Genomic DNA, 13,225 nt, shown 5'->3' with positions numbered 1-13,225 from the left:
GAGGACCCCCGAAAACTGGTCTTTGGTTTGGCAACCCCATCAGACCCTGACGAGGGCTGAAGTAGCTAGGTTGGAGTCCTGGGGATTTGAGGACCCCCGAATCCCAGGGTTAGAGTCCCTAGGAGTAAAAGCTCCTTAAATCCTGGGCTGCCGTCTCTGAGGGTGCAGCTTGTGTGTCTGTGTGTGCGTGTGTGTGTGTGTGTGTGTGTGTGTGGGTGCAAGCAAGCAGGAGAGTGAAAAAAAAAAAAAAAAGAAAAAAAAAAGAGGGGAAACTGAGAACATAGACGGTGTAATATATTGATTCTCGGAAGGTTAAGATAAACTTCCGTTATAATGCATTGATTTCGAAGGGTTAAAATAAACCTTTGTTACAATAAAAGAATTCTGGAAGTATAACATAAGTTCTCAGAACAAACGGGGAAGCTTGCTGGAGCTGCGGAGAACATTTACTGTGTCACACTGAGGTGACCAGCTGTCCGAGCGGGTTAAAGCGATATAACTGGGAACTGTTGTTGGAATGGAAGATGAATATGATCGGGAAATTGTTGACGGCGGCTGGGGGCCAGCGCCGGGGTATCGATGGAAAATAATAAACGACCAGCTGAGGCTGTTGTTGGTGGCGGTGGGTGGAGAAACCACCGGGAAAAAGAAGCATGAGGCTGTGGAGCGCACGGAACGCGCGGTGAGAAAGTTGTTAGAAAAGAAAGGCGTTAGTTTGGAAGACAGGCTGTCACTGGCGCAGATTTTGTGGGAGAAGGAGAGAGCTTGTAGAGAAGAAAAGAAGGAGCTTGAGTCGAAACGCGAGAAGGCGGGTGTGTTGAAAAAAGGAAAACTTCGTAAAGAGATGGAGGATGTGGAGGACATGAGGTCCGCATTGTTTTCGTACTGGATAATAATAATAATGTAATGAGGAAAGACCACCGGCATACGATGTTGAAATAAACGGTGTGAATTCGGCTTCTGCACCTGCTGGGTTGTATCCTGTATTAAATATAAAGGGGGGAGAGTTGGAAGTTGAAGAAAGTGTACCACTGCGGGGTTGTCGGGGCAACGAGGTAACGGGGGAAAGCCGGCCTTTCGAAGCGCGTCAAAATCGGGAGGGGTTGAAAGAATGGACGGACTCACGCACTCCGGGGAGTAGGGACAGCTCAGAAGTGCAGCGGAGAAATAAGGCGGATAAGGGAAAGTATTTAGCCGGGGCGGATGAGCGGGTGAAAACACAATTGAGATACGGGGAATCACCAGACATGGGGGAGAGAGAAAAAAAAGGCTCTGCCTCGGCTCAGGAGGAGCAAAACGGGGAATGCGGGGATAACAGCGACCCAGAGTTTCACGGGGAACCGGGAAAAATGTATCCGTTATTCATGTCTTCTCGAGGTGTTAATAAATACAAGCCGTGGTCGCTGGGAGACGTGTCCGCTCTAGTCGCGCAAATGCCTGCACCATCTGAAGGGGGAGATAAGTGGCTAAAACAACTCGATACGCTTACTAACGGACACACGCTGGCGCTCGGCGACTTTAGGGCTGTAGCAGCCAGATGCATGACCGCACATGATTTAGCGGACGTGGAAAACAGAGCGGGGGTGACCCGACAAGCCGATGACGACAGATTTTTGTATTTCGCGACGGAGATCGGGGACGCAATGCGCGAGAAATGGCCACTTCTAATGTCGACTAAAATACCGAAATTACCATGGGACGCGAAGAAAACCCCGCGCGCGTATTTGGACGAATGTAAAGAGACCTGGGTAAAAAGCACTAGCCATCATCCGGGAACGGAGGGCATACAGAGAGAATGGTTCAGACAGGCGGTGCTGGAGGGAGTACCAGAGGGGGTAAAAGCTAAAATGATCACTAATCCAGACTTGCCAGGAAGTGAATCTGCTGTGTGGGAAAGACATTTACTGCACCATTTACAGGACGCGACTGAGGAAGCGACAGGGGAAGAGAAGCAGCTAAAAGAATTACAGGCTCAGCTTCTTAGGCTTCAGCTCACTAAGGTCAAACAGGAAGTGAGCGAAAAGAAGCAGAAAGGGAAAGACGAGCGACAGATGACAGTCCAGGCTGCCCCAGCTGAAGGTAACGCCCCAGATTTGTATCCACTCCCACCATGGGAGGAGACGTCGTATGGGACAGCCCAGGGGTGGGGCCCAAACCGAGGGGGCGGTTATCGGGGAGGTTACAGAAGTAATTACAGGGGTGGCGCTGGTCGGAGAGGATCATACGGTGGGGGAGGAGAAAGAGGCGGCTACCAAGGGGGAGACGCTTGTTTCAACTGTGGTATGGAGGGGCACTGGCGCATGGAGTGTCCTAGCAAAAAGAAGAGACAGGGGAGGGGCAGGTGTGTCCCGTCTCGGGGGGCTTGGGCCCCCAATCCACATGCTGCGCCACCCAGGGGACAATACCCTGCACTGGAGGACTGGGGCCATGAGGCGGATGCCTCTCAGTGACACACCCCGATGGGAGACTCCGACAGCAGGGGCAGGGCAGACCCCATGCTGTCACTCACGGTACTGCAACAACAACTTCCGTTTCTCGTTGACACTGGGGCCACATACTCCACCATACAAGCAGCGGGCTCGTCTGCAATGTCCAAAGACAGTGTCAGCGTTATGGGATTCTCCGGGGTGTCACAGAAACTGCCTATAACAGTCCCCCTACCGGTGAAAGTGGGAAATCAGACATTGACTCTCTCTTTTGTTGTCTCACCTCAAGTTCCAGTGAATCTTATGGGAAGGGATCTTCTCATCAAGACAGGGGCTTCAATCTTGTGCGGCCCGGACGGACTGAGTGTCACATTGCTGGATGGAACTGTGTTGCATTGCAATGACAATGGACAGACTAATGGCCAGTGGGTGATGCAGCCACTGCAACAACAACAGTGCGCAGACATTTACTGGGGCCTCCTAAAGCCTGAGTGTCCTGACATCCCAGGGGTGATGGCTCTTTACCAAAAGTGGAAGCCTTGGATAACTCTTCTTGATCCGTATGTTTCTCCTCCTGACCCGCCTCATGTAACATTGTTCTATGATAGACAAGGGGATGATTGCTACTGGGATGAATTTATGGGGCACTTAGAGAGCACTGAGTGGGAGGTGACGTCCCAAAACCTCTATGTGGGCCCAGAAGGGGTAGCCGCAGCTGTTGTCCTCTCTCCTGATCAATTGAAATGGTATTTAATGAGCCAAGAGGCGGTGCCACATGTATCGCTGGCTCTGCATCCCAAACATCAGGCTAAAGACTTGGGTCCAATGACTAAACGAGCAGTGCTGCTAGATGACTGGGTGTGCACTCAACTGCCTGGTGTTTGTTTTTCTCCTTCCGCTAAGATGTACAGAATCTCAGGGAAAGCGACTAACACTGTCATTTTAACGCACGAACAGGTGTCCAGAGACCACGGAAGGGAGAAGACCGACCATCCCCACACAGCTATCCTTCTTGAGAAACTTCCAGACTACCTCTGGTCCGAAGGCCCGACGGACGTAGGTTTTTGTAACACATGTAAACCAGTAACGTTTGAAATTCAAAAGCGACCCCCCATTTGGCAGTCCCAATACCCTCACAAGCCAGCCGCGGCAGAGGGGATCAGGGACACTATAGAGGGACTCATTAAGTCAGGAGTACTGGAGCCCTCTCAGTCCGCCTGGAACACGCCCATTCTCCCGGTAGAAAAGGCAGCAACTGGTAAATATCGCATGACACATGATCTCAGAAAGATAAACGACATGCTGGTAACGACAACGGTACCCGTCCCGAACCCATACACTGCGTTGACTAGTCTAACACCACAACAACAATGGTTCACGTGCATTGATTTGGAAAACGCGTTCTTTTGCGTACCCCTACAGGAAAACTTGCGGGATGTATTCTCATTCACATATGGGAACAAGCAACTACGTTATACTCGGCTACCGCAAGGATTTGCTCTTTCACCTGGTATTTTCAATCAAGTGTTAAAACAAGCATTGACAGGTTGTCCGCTCCCAGAGGGCACGACGCTGATCCAATACGTCGACGATATCCTCCTCGCATCCACTTCAGCTGAATCCTGTGTGGAAGCAACAGACACCATCTTACGCTGGTTGGCCACGACCGGTTTCAAGGTCAGTAAGTCAAAGTTGCAGGTCGCCAGGCGGCAGGTTTCGTTTCTGGGGAGAGTGCTGTCAGGAAGCGGCTCAGGGCTCTCAGCCGCGCACAGGTCCAGTATTCTCCACCATTCGCGTCCACAGAGTGTAAAGGAAATGCTTTCCTTCCTAGGACTCACGGGGTTCAGCAGACAATTCATTCCGCGTTATTCAAATCTCACTCAGATTCTACGTGCAAAGGTAAACGAGAAGGGGATGATGAACCTCACTGCTAAACTCGAATGGGACCAAGGGGCGGAGGAGGCATTTATTACACTAAAAACAGAGCTGGCGCAGGCCGCAGACCTTGCAGTTCCAGATTACAGCGCGCCGTTTTACCTGGACGTTTCTGAAACAACAGGGGTAGTAAATGGGGTTTTGTTTCAGAAAAAGGGGGAGGGTAAAAGGAAGGTGCTTCTGTATATCAGTGCCATGATGGACAACATGGAAAAACGACACCATGAATGCACACAACACGCAGCAGGATTTGCAAAGCTATTAATGAAAACAGCACACATAGTCATGGGCCACCCACTACACGTGCTAACAACACACAGCATAGTAGCTTATGTAAACTCACAAACTTTCACGATGACGTCACTAAGACAAAGAAGGCTGAGCAAGCTGTTAGAAGCTCCAAACCTCACCTTCACACATGAAGGCATCAACATGGCTGATCACATGGGAGAGGGGGAACCACACCAATGTGAGTACAAGGTGGAGCTGGAAGCAAAAGCACGAACCGACTTAAAAAGCACACCACTGACACACTTTGATTGGCAATTGTTCACTGATGGCAGCTGCTTCAGACATCCACAACATGGGTTGCAGTCCGGATACGCGGTAGTCAGAAGTAATGGGGCAGGAACAGAGGTTCTGGAAGCGGGGAGAATTCAGGGTCAACAGTCAGCACAGAGAGAGAGCTGATAAGAGCGCTACAGCTGGCAGAAGGGAAGGCAGTAAACATATATACTGACTCGGCTTATGCGGTAGGAGCAGCTCACGTGGAGCTGGGGCAGTGGTTAAGAGCAGGTTTTCTGACGGCTGGAGGAAAACCGATTAAACACGAACCAGAAATGAAAGACTTGGCGGCAGCCTTGGCTCTACCAAGCACAGTGGCCATTATAAAGTGTAAAGGACACGAGCAGTCCAACAGCACGGTGGCAAAGGGAAACCAGGCAGCAGATCAAGCTGCAAAACAGGCTGCAGGTTACCAAATGGGGCTCCAAATGGTAAGTGCAGAAGAAGAGGGACAGTTGGGGCCACAACTTAATGAGGAGCAAATTGCAGAAGCCCAAAAGGGGGCGTCTCCACAGGAGAAAACGGTGTGGAAACAAAGAGGGGCTACGGAGGCTGGAGGCCTCTGGAGGTCCCCGGACGGTCATCCAGTGCTACCACCTGAAATCAGAAACAGGTGTTTGCAGGAGGCACACGGGATGGCACATGTGGGACACAAACAGATGAATAGGAATCTTTGTCACTGGTGGCATCCGTTTTTGGCAGACATGACACGTGAATATGTTAAGACCTGTAAAATATGCATCACGTTTAACCCAAAACCGACGGTGAAGCCGGAGATGGGGGTGTTTCCGTTGACATTGGTGCCGGGACGGGAAATAGTCATCGACTACACTGACATGATCACCCGATGCGAAGGTAAAAGGTATCTCCTGGTATGCGTGGACGCCTTGACCGGCTGGCCAGAGGCGTGGCCCACAAAAAAGGAGGACAGTAAATCCGTTATCAAATGTTTGATAAACCATTACATACCAAGACATGGGTTCCCTGAGAAAGTCAGGTCTGACAACGGCACACACTTCAAAAATCATGACCTGCAAGAAGTGGAGAGAATGTTGGGTCTGAAACATGCTTTTGGTACAGTATATCACCCCCAATCCCAAGGGAAAGTAGAATGCATGAACCAAAACTTAAAACAAAAATTGGCTAAAATCTGTGCACAGACAAATTTAACCTGGGTTCAAGACCTCCCACTTGCATTAATGGCCATCAGAAGCTCAGTCAATCAGGGTACAGGTTTCACCCCATACGAGCTGACCACTGGAAGACAGTTTCCCGGACCAAGCGCAGGCTTGAAGCTCCAGCCTGACCCGGAGACACCAACAGGTGAGTATGCAAGTCATTATAACGAACTACGAGCTCTCGTTTCAGATTTTGCGGTCCAGGTGCGAGACAGAACCGGAGGGCAGAACACCCCTGATCCGCACACAACAGCCTGGGTCCTCCTGAGGGTCATTAAGAGGAAGTGGTCAGAGCCACGGTGGACAGGACCATACCAGGTGGAGGAGAGAACCTCACACGCTGTGAGGCTGAGAGGGAAAGGGGACACCTGGTACCACTGGAGCCAGTGCGCCCCCGCGGACGAACCGGGTCGCACTCTTCAGGACATCCTGACAACGCAGCAGAAAGAGACGGAACTGGGCACTGGATAGTGCCCGGACGTGCTCTCGGCGGGCAGTGACCGACAGACACCCAGTGCATGGTGTTCTGTGTTGACTGTCTACAACGAAAGAAGAAGACCAGCGACGAAGAAATGCACAATGCTATCCTCTCCTCTCCTCTGTTCTATCTTTCTCAATTCTCCGCAGTTAGTTTAGTTGAAATAGAGAATGTTGAGTACGCTTAATATTTCCATAATTGCTATGGGGGGGGGGTAACGGTTGTTATTGCATTAGCTCTTATATACTTAGCTGTCACAGGTTCCACCTTGTTTGTTTGAGTGTTATTACAGTGTTGATACTATATAGCTTGGGTTGTTTTGGGGTATATCTTTCTGTGAGTTGTTTGTGAAATCTGGTGGAAAGGGAGCGAGCCACAGTAAGCGACAGAACCAACACTTGGGGGTCCCTTCTCAAAGTCAGACACGAAAAGACAGGGCGTGGCGTAAGGTAAGAGGTTTAAAGGTCCGGGGGGAGGCCCTCCTCCATCAGTATTGAAGGGCGGAGAGGACTTAGAGGAGGAGGTCGACCCGGCAGACTTACTCCATTAGTTAGGGTGATCTCTGTAAGAGATCAAAAGGGGGAAATTGTGGGATGTGGGGTTCTCTGTGTGTGTCTTCTTGTATTTACTTTTTAGCTTGTAGAATAGATGTCCGCTTGTAGGACAGATGGCGTGACCGGATCGGTCCTTATAAGGCAGACAATGTGAATGGTGGAAAAGAGAGCACAGGAAAAATGAAGATAAAATTGTATCTGAGATAACACACCTGCGACCGAAGGGAGAGCCAGTTTGAACCCATTTTCAGGGCAAGGCCGAAGGCTGCAGGAGAGAGTACCAGACACTCATTGTTCGGGGAAGGCGTTTGTTACAGAAGGATGAACTGAGTTGAACCAACGTTCAAGGGCACCAGAGGGATTAAAACAGGTCAGTGTCAGAAGGCAGGCGGACTTTGGAAGGGATTTGCTTGCGATGCGTATTTCATTGTCTCCAGATATATCTGCGGAGAATTGCTCATGTACAACTTTTTCTCTTCTAAATAAATGTTAAACCTTTTAACTAATTTCCTGTAGTGGATTCTTCTATCAACCAACTCGGGTGGATAAGGAATATCCTAACACAAGACAACTGAGCACTATGGAAGAGCTTTTGATTATCAGAGTCTTTGCTAACGCTTCACTAAATCTCCAGTTAAATACTCCGTCGTTAATGGAAGTTGGCTACGGCTGACGACTCCCCCGTCGTTAGGAAACAACAGGTTGATTGCCCTCAGCCGAAACTCATTCAAATGCAAAACAACGAGCACTTTGACACCCTAATCAGTGAACATCTACCACATGCTTTTTGATAAACAAATATAGGACACACTAGCAGTTAAATTAGTCTAAAATAGCAGAATGTACAGTGAGAACCAGGCCTCTAAATATTGCAGGACTGCTGTTCTTTCTGGGCTGTTTTTCTGTGTTGTGATTTAATCATTCTTTTCCTTTATGTTTGTGTTAGTGAGTGTGTGTGGGCCTGCTGGCCGATATTGAATTGTTAATGGTCGCTTTTCTTTTTGTTTTGATGAACAGGAGCTGCTGGTGCCACTGGCAAGAGTGACTGGGCGATCCCGGTGGTGGCGGTTCCCCCATTTTTCTGTAGTGCACCTTGGTGTCAATCTCTAATCTCTAATTTTTCATAGAGGAACCTATTGTTATTCAAGGAATTATTAGGGCCTGAGCCGACTGAAAGTCCGAGCCTCAGGGTCTCGGGGGGTCTGCCAGGGCGGCGCCCGGGCCTCAGCGTCTCGGGGGGTCTGCGGCGGCGGCGTCGTGGCGGGGGGCGCCGGGCTGTGCGGCTCTGGCTGCATGGCGTTGGGAGCTGGCCCAACCTCTGACCCCACCCCCCCCTCAAGGGCCGGATTCCAGACGGCCCCCAGAGAGGACCAAGGGACGGGAGGGAGGGGGCACGATCAGGGGTCGTGGGGACGTGGCTGGAGACAGGACAGGCAGAGACAGGCGTCGGGGGGCTGGAGACGGGGGTCTTGGGACAGGAGAAGACTGGTGTCTTGGGGCCCACTCGGGCTGGGACGGGCTTCTTGGGGCCCACTCGGGCTGGGACGGGCGTCTTGGGGCCGGGTCAGGAGCCGGGACTGGGGGGGTTCGTGGTCTCCTCCCCCCCGGGCTCCTTTTCCTCGGGTTGAGGATGTCCCGTAGCTCGAGGCACGCCCTTTGGTAGCTTCTGGGCCCGAAAACATAGTTTGTTTTCCACTGCTAAAATGGACTCCTCACGTCCAAGTAGTCGGGGCCCAGATCGCTCCAAGAATCTGCTGAGTCCTTCTGCTGAATCTGCTGAGAATCTGCTGAAAATCTGCTGAGTCCTGAGTCCTTTTTTGGTCGCGTCATTCTGTCAGGGTCAGAATACGGCTAAAAGCTGGTCGACATGTGTTTTCAGTTTGACGGTGGATGCCAACGTGACAAGTGGAATAAATTCATCAGTACGATTCGTGGTCTCGTGTATTTCCTGGAGGGAGAGATAATTTATTTAAATTCGTTAATGAACGGTCCTCCTCATGTTACCCTGGTAACCGCTGTCATTGCAGACGGTTGCGTCCATTCTTACTGTGAAAATCGAAGTACTTTCGGTTTAGCAGCTATGCTTCGTATTTGAGTTTGACACATGTGCTTTAGAGGTTCACTAATATCTTACTAAGGCTCTTAGTGTTTTATATATAGTTTATACAGAATACAGAAATGGATAAGAATTAAACAATTACATTTAAGAACGAATAGCTAAATGACTGCAAAAAATAGTCTCCACAGATCGCATTCTCTGCCCTGACTGAATGGAGACAATCCAACCTGAGCCCCCCGAGACCCTGAGGCCCGGTCGCCGACCCGGCAGGCCCCCCGAGACCCTGAGGCCCGGTCGCCGACCCGGCAGGGCCCCCGAGACCCTGAGGCCCGGCCGCCGTAGCGGTCGGCCCCCCGAGACCCTGAGGTCCGGCGGTCATCCCGGCCGGAGGGACCCGACCCCGTGCCGCCGACCCTTGGAGTCCCCTGGGCGGCCGGGGGTTGTCGGGTTCCCTGCCTGCCTGCTTCCGCCTGCACCAGCACCCGATCCGTGACACATCAAAATGCTGAAATTTTGCATTGACCTAAGCCAATAGGTGGCGCTATACTTTTTTGAAAATCACTGGATGGGAATACTTATAGGCCTACACAAGCATCATGAATAAACATTTTAGCCAGAAATATCAATATTCCTTGGAGTTATAACATTTTACATTTTGAAAAAAATCATCAAATATTGTCCAAACTTGACGCAAGATCACGCCCAGGTAGTTTTATGAAAACTCCTGATTATAATAACTTTTGACCCCACGGTTGTCAGGATCAAGTTGCCTTATTTTGAAATCGATCGGATTTAAACTCTTGGAGGAGTTTGTTCGTTTGTAAATGCAAAAAACTGAAGGAAAGTGCAAAAAACAAGCAAAAATACAGAGAATCACTATAGCTCCCCCTAATGTTCAAATATTCTGAAAATATTTGGGGATGTTCTAGGACTCAATGTGAACATGTCCTAAATATTTGGTGAGGTCAGGCCTTATACTTTTGAAGTTATAGGTCTTTCCTTTCTAGGCCACACCCCTTACAAATTACATTGGTCGATAACTTAAATAAAAAATTAGATATCAACATTCTTTCAATAACTTTTGATGGCATTGAGCCAATGATCATTTTGCCGAAGATTTCGTAAGAATCGGACCAAGTGTCAGGGAGTTCGCAAAAACGTGTTCTTCACAAAATTCAAAATTGCGGAAAAAAACGACAGGCGCATTTGCTTAACATTATTGACTTTTTTGTAACACACATCCAAGAGCATCAATCAGTAAAAGTGGGAAAAAATGTCCCCATAGGGATCACTTATGGGGGCGCTAGAGAGCACTTTTTATCCCCTAATACCCGAAGAATATCTAAATTTTTCGCACTAATGAAACAAAAGCTTGGTAATAGTAAAAAACTTAACAGTCAAGAACTATATTGTATTAGGAAGACCAGCTGACGTGGTGACGTCATCAAGTCAACTGCTGTTCCATTTGCAGAAATGACAGTTACCCCAGAAAGGGTTTGATCTGCCCTTTTTTTCAAATTCATCTTGTAAAGAGACTTCCAGTTTATTAAATGAGTTTTTTATCCCATGAGTCAGGACTCCCGAGTCCATCTCCCGAGTCTATTCTCGCGGGAACGCAAGTCGCCGTCGACACAAGACACAGAGGCAGACCCAGACGCAGAAGCATGTTCCAGGGTCCGTGTAGCTTTTGATCGTCCCTTTTACCGTAAAAAACAGAAAACCAAAACACTCGTTCCTCGTTTTTCGTTTCTAATCCAAAACAAGAAAACGGAAGCATGTGAGCAGTCGTTTTCTCGTTCTTCGTTTAGAACCAAAAAAGGAGACCAACTGACAACTTTGGTCCGTGTACCTTTTGATCGTCCCTTTTACCGTAAAAACCAGAAAACCAAAACACTCGTTTCTCGTCTTTCGTTTCTAATCCAAAACGGTAAGACGGAAGTCGGTGGCCGTTTTCTCGTTTTTCGTTTAGAACCAAAAAAGGAGACCAACTGACAACTTTTCACTCCGTTTATCCGTTTTGTGTGTTTTTCCATAAAACGAAAATACGAAGCGTAGCAGCTAAACCGGAAGTACGTAGATTTTCACAGTAAGAATCAATGCAATGTTTGTATGCTAGAAACCCGTCTGCGGTGCCAGCGATTACCAAGGTAACATTATGAGAAAAGTGAATACATTGATAAAATATATATAATAATTTATATAATAATATGAGTTTCTTTGAAGCTGAAGTTCTGCTGCCGATTTAGAGTCTCGATGACGGTCTCCTCATGTCCTTTAATTAAAACATCGTTAGTTTTAATGCACATTGATGGACAATAAACAAGCTGCACTCTGCGGATACAGACAAAACGTTAAAGTTACATTTAAACATGAAGTTATGAATCTAAACTCTGTCCTCAAACACGTTACCGGTGAACAACATTGTTAACAGAGGTGATTCGCTCAACGGTCCCGACGTCCATACCCAATGCTAGGCCGAATATTATTAATATACAAATAACACAAAGTGGCGCATCATGGCTGGTTGACTTGAACTGAGTCGTCTTTATTGAACGCAGGCTCACTTGACCTCTCCTAGGTCACATGTCCATTCAGGGGCATCCTATTGGCTGCCGCTAACACACAACATTGCATATGATGTATAGAAAAGTAAGTACAATAGATTGACACAATGGAGGGCATATACTCCTATATGTTAACAAACATCAGTCTCTGACACCACATTAAAACTTATGAAGACTCGTTATAGTACAGTTAAATCTCCTGTATAACCGCTACGGAGACGTGTAAACCAGCGGAGCATTTCACAGAAGACTCGCCGAAAACCGGCTGCTTTCTGTGGGCTGAGATGAACTGACCGCCCGGTGCTGGAGGGTCTGACGGTCCGTTAACTACACCTCACATCTCCATCCACGGAGCAGACTGTAACAACAAAAGTTGCTTTAACAACTAACTTCAGTCATAAAATTACATTACTTAGATAAAGTAGTATTTAAAAACTTCGACATAAAGTTGTGTTTATTTTCCTCCGTCGTTGTTGCCTGTTGCTGAGGTGAAATGCATTCTGGGATATTTGGCTCTCACAAGAACAGACGAGCCTGCTCCGATGAATGCCCGGTAAAATGGGCGGGGCGAGTCACATCCGGGTATTATGACCGTTCGCGGCCAGATGCGGCGGACTTTAGAATTGGAACAGTACTCGGGCTGCGATTGATGACGTTTCACGAGTCCACGAGAACGAAAGTCCACACAAGAACGCATATTGAGAAAGGGGCCCTTTCTCAATACCCGAGACGGCGAGAACGGACTTGCGTTCCCGCGAGAATAGACTCGGGAGACAGACTCGGGAGTCCTGACTCGCAGGTTCGGGAGAACGGTCATTTCCGCAATTGGAACAGCAGCTGACTTGATGACGTCACCACGTCAGCTGGTCTTGCTAATACGTTTTAATTTAGTTTTTGACTTAAATATTTTACTATTAACAAGCTTTTGTCTCATTTTCATTTAAAATTAGAAATGGTATGTATAATATTGAGCACCATATATATATATAATCAGTCATAAAATAATTAGCTTCATTATTTTAGGAGGAGGAGGTTGGATACAGTAACAAAAAATAAACTATTATACCAAAATCAGTGTAGTGGTCCTCGTACAGCAAGCTGCTGACCACACATCAAAGATCTTACAGAGAACTATACAATAATTCATATGTGGAATTTTTTTATTCATTATTATTATAATTCAGAGCTTCAGAGTTTCTTTGAAGCTGAAGTTCTGCTGCCGGTTTAGAGTCTCGATGACGGTCTCCTCGTATCCTTTAATAAAAACATCGTTAGTTTTAATGCACAATGATGGACAATAAACAAGCTGCACTCTGCGGATACAGACAATACGTTAAAGTTACATTTAACCATGAAGTTATGAATCTAAACTCTGTCCTCAAACACGTTACCGGTGAACAACATTAAAACTTATGATGACTCATTATAGTACAATACAGTTATATCTCATGTATAACCGCTACGGAG

This window comes from Pungitius pungitius, chromosome 21 (genome assembly GCF_949316345.1).
Source record: "Pungitius pungitius chromosome 21, fPunPun2.1, whole genome shotgun sequence".
NCBI lineage: Eukaryota > Metazoa > Chordata > Actinopteri > Perciformes > Gasterosteidae > Pungitius > Pungitius pungitius.
This window is presented reverse-complemented; position numbering follows the sequence as displayed.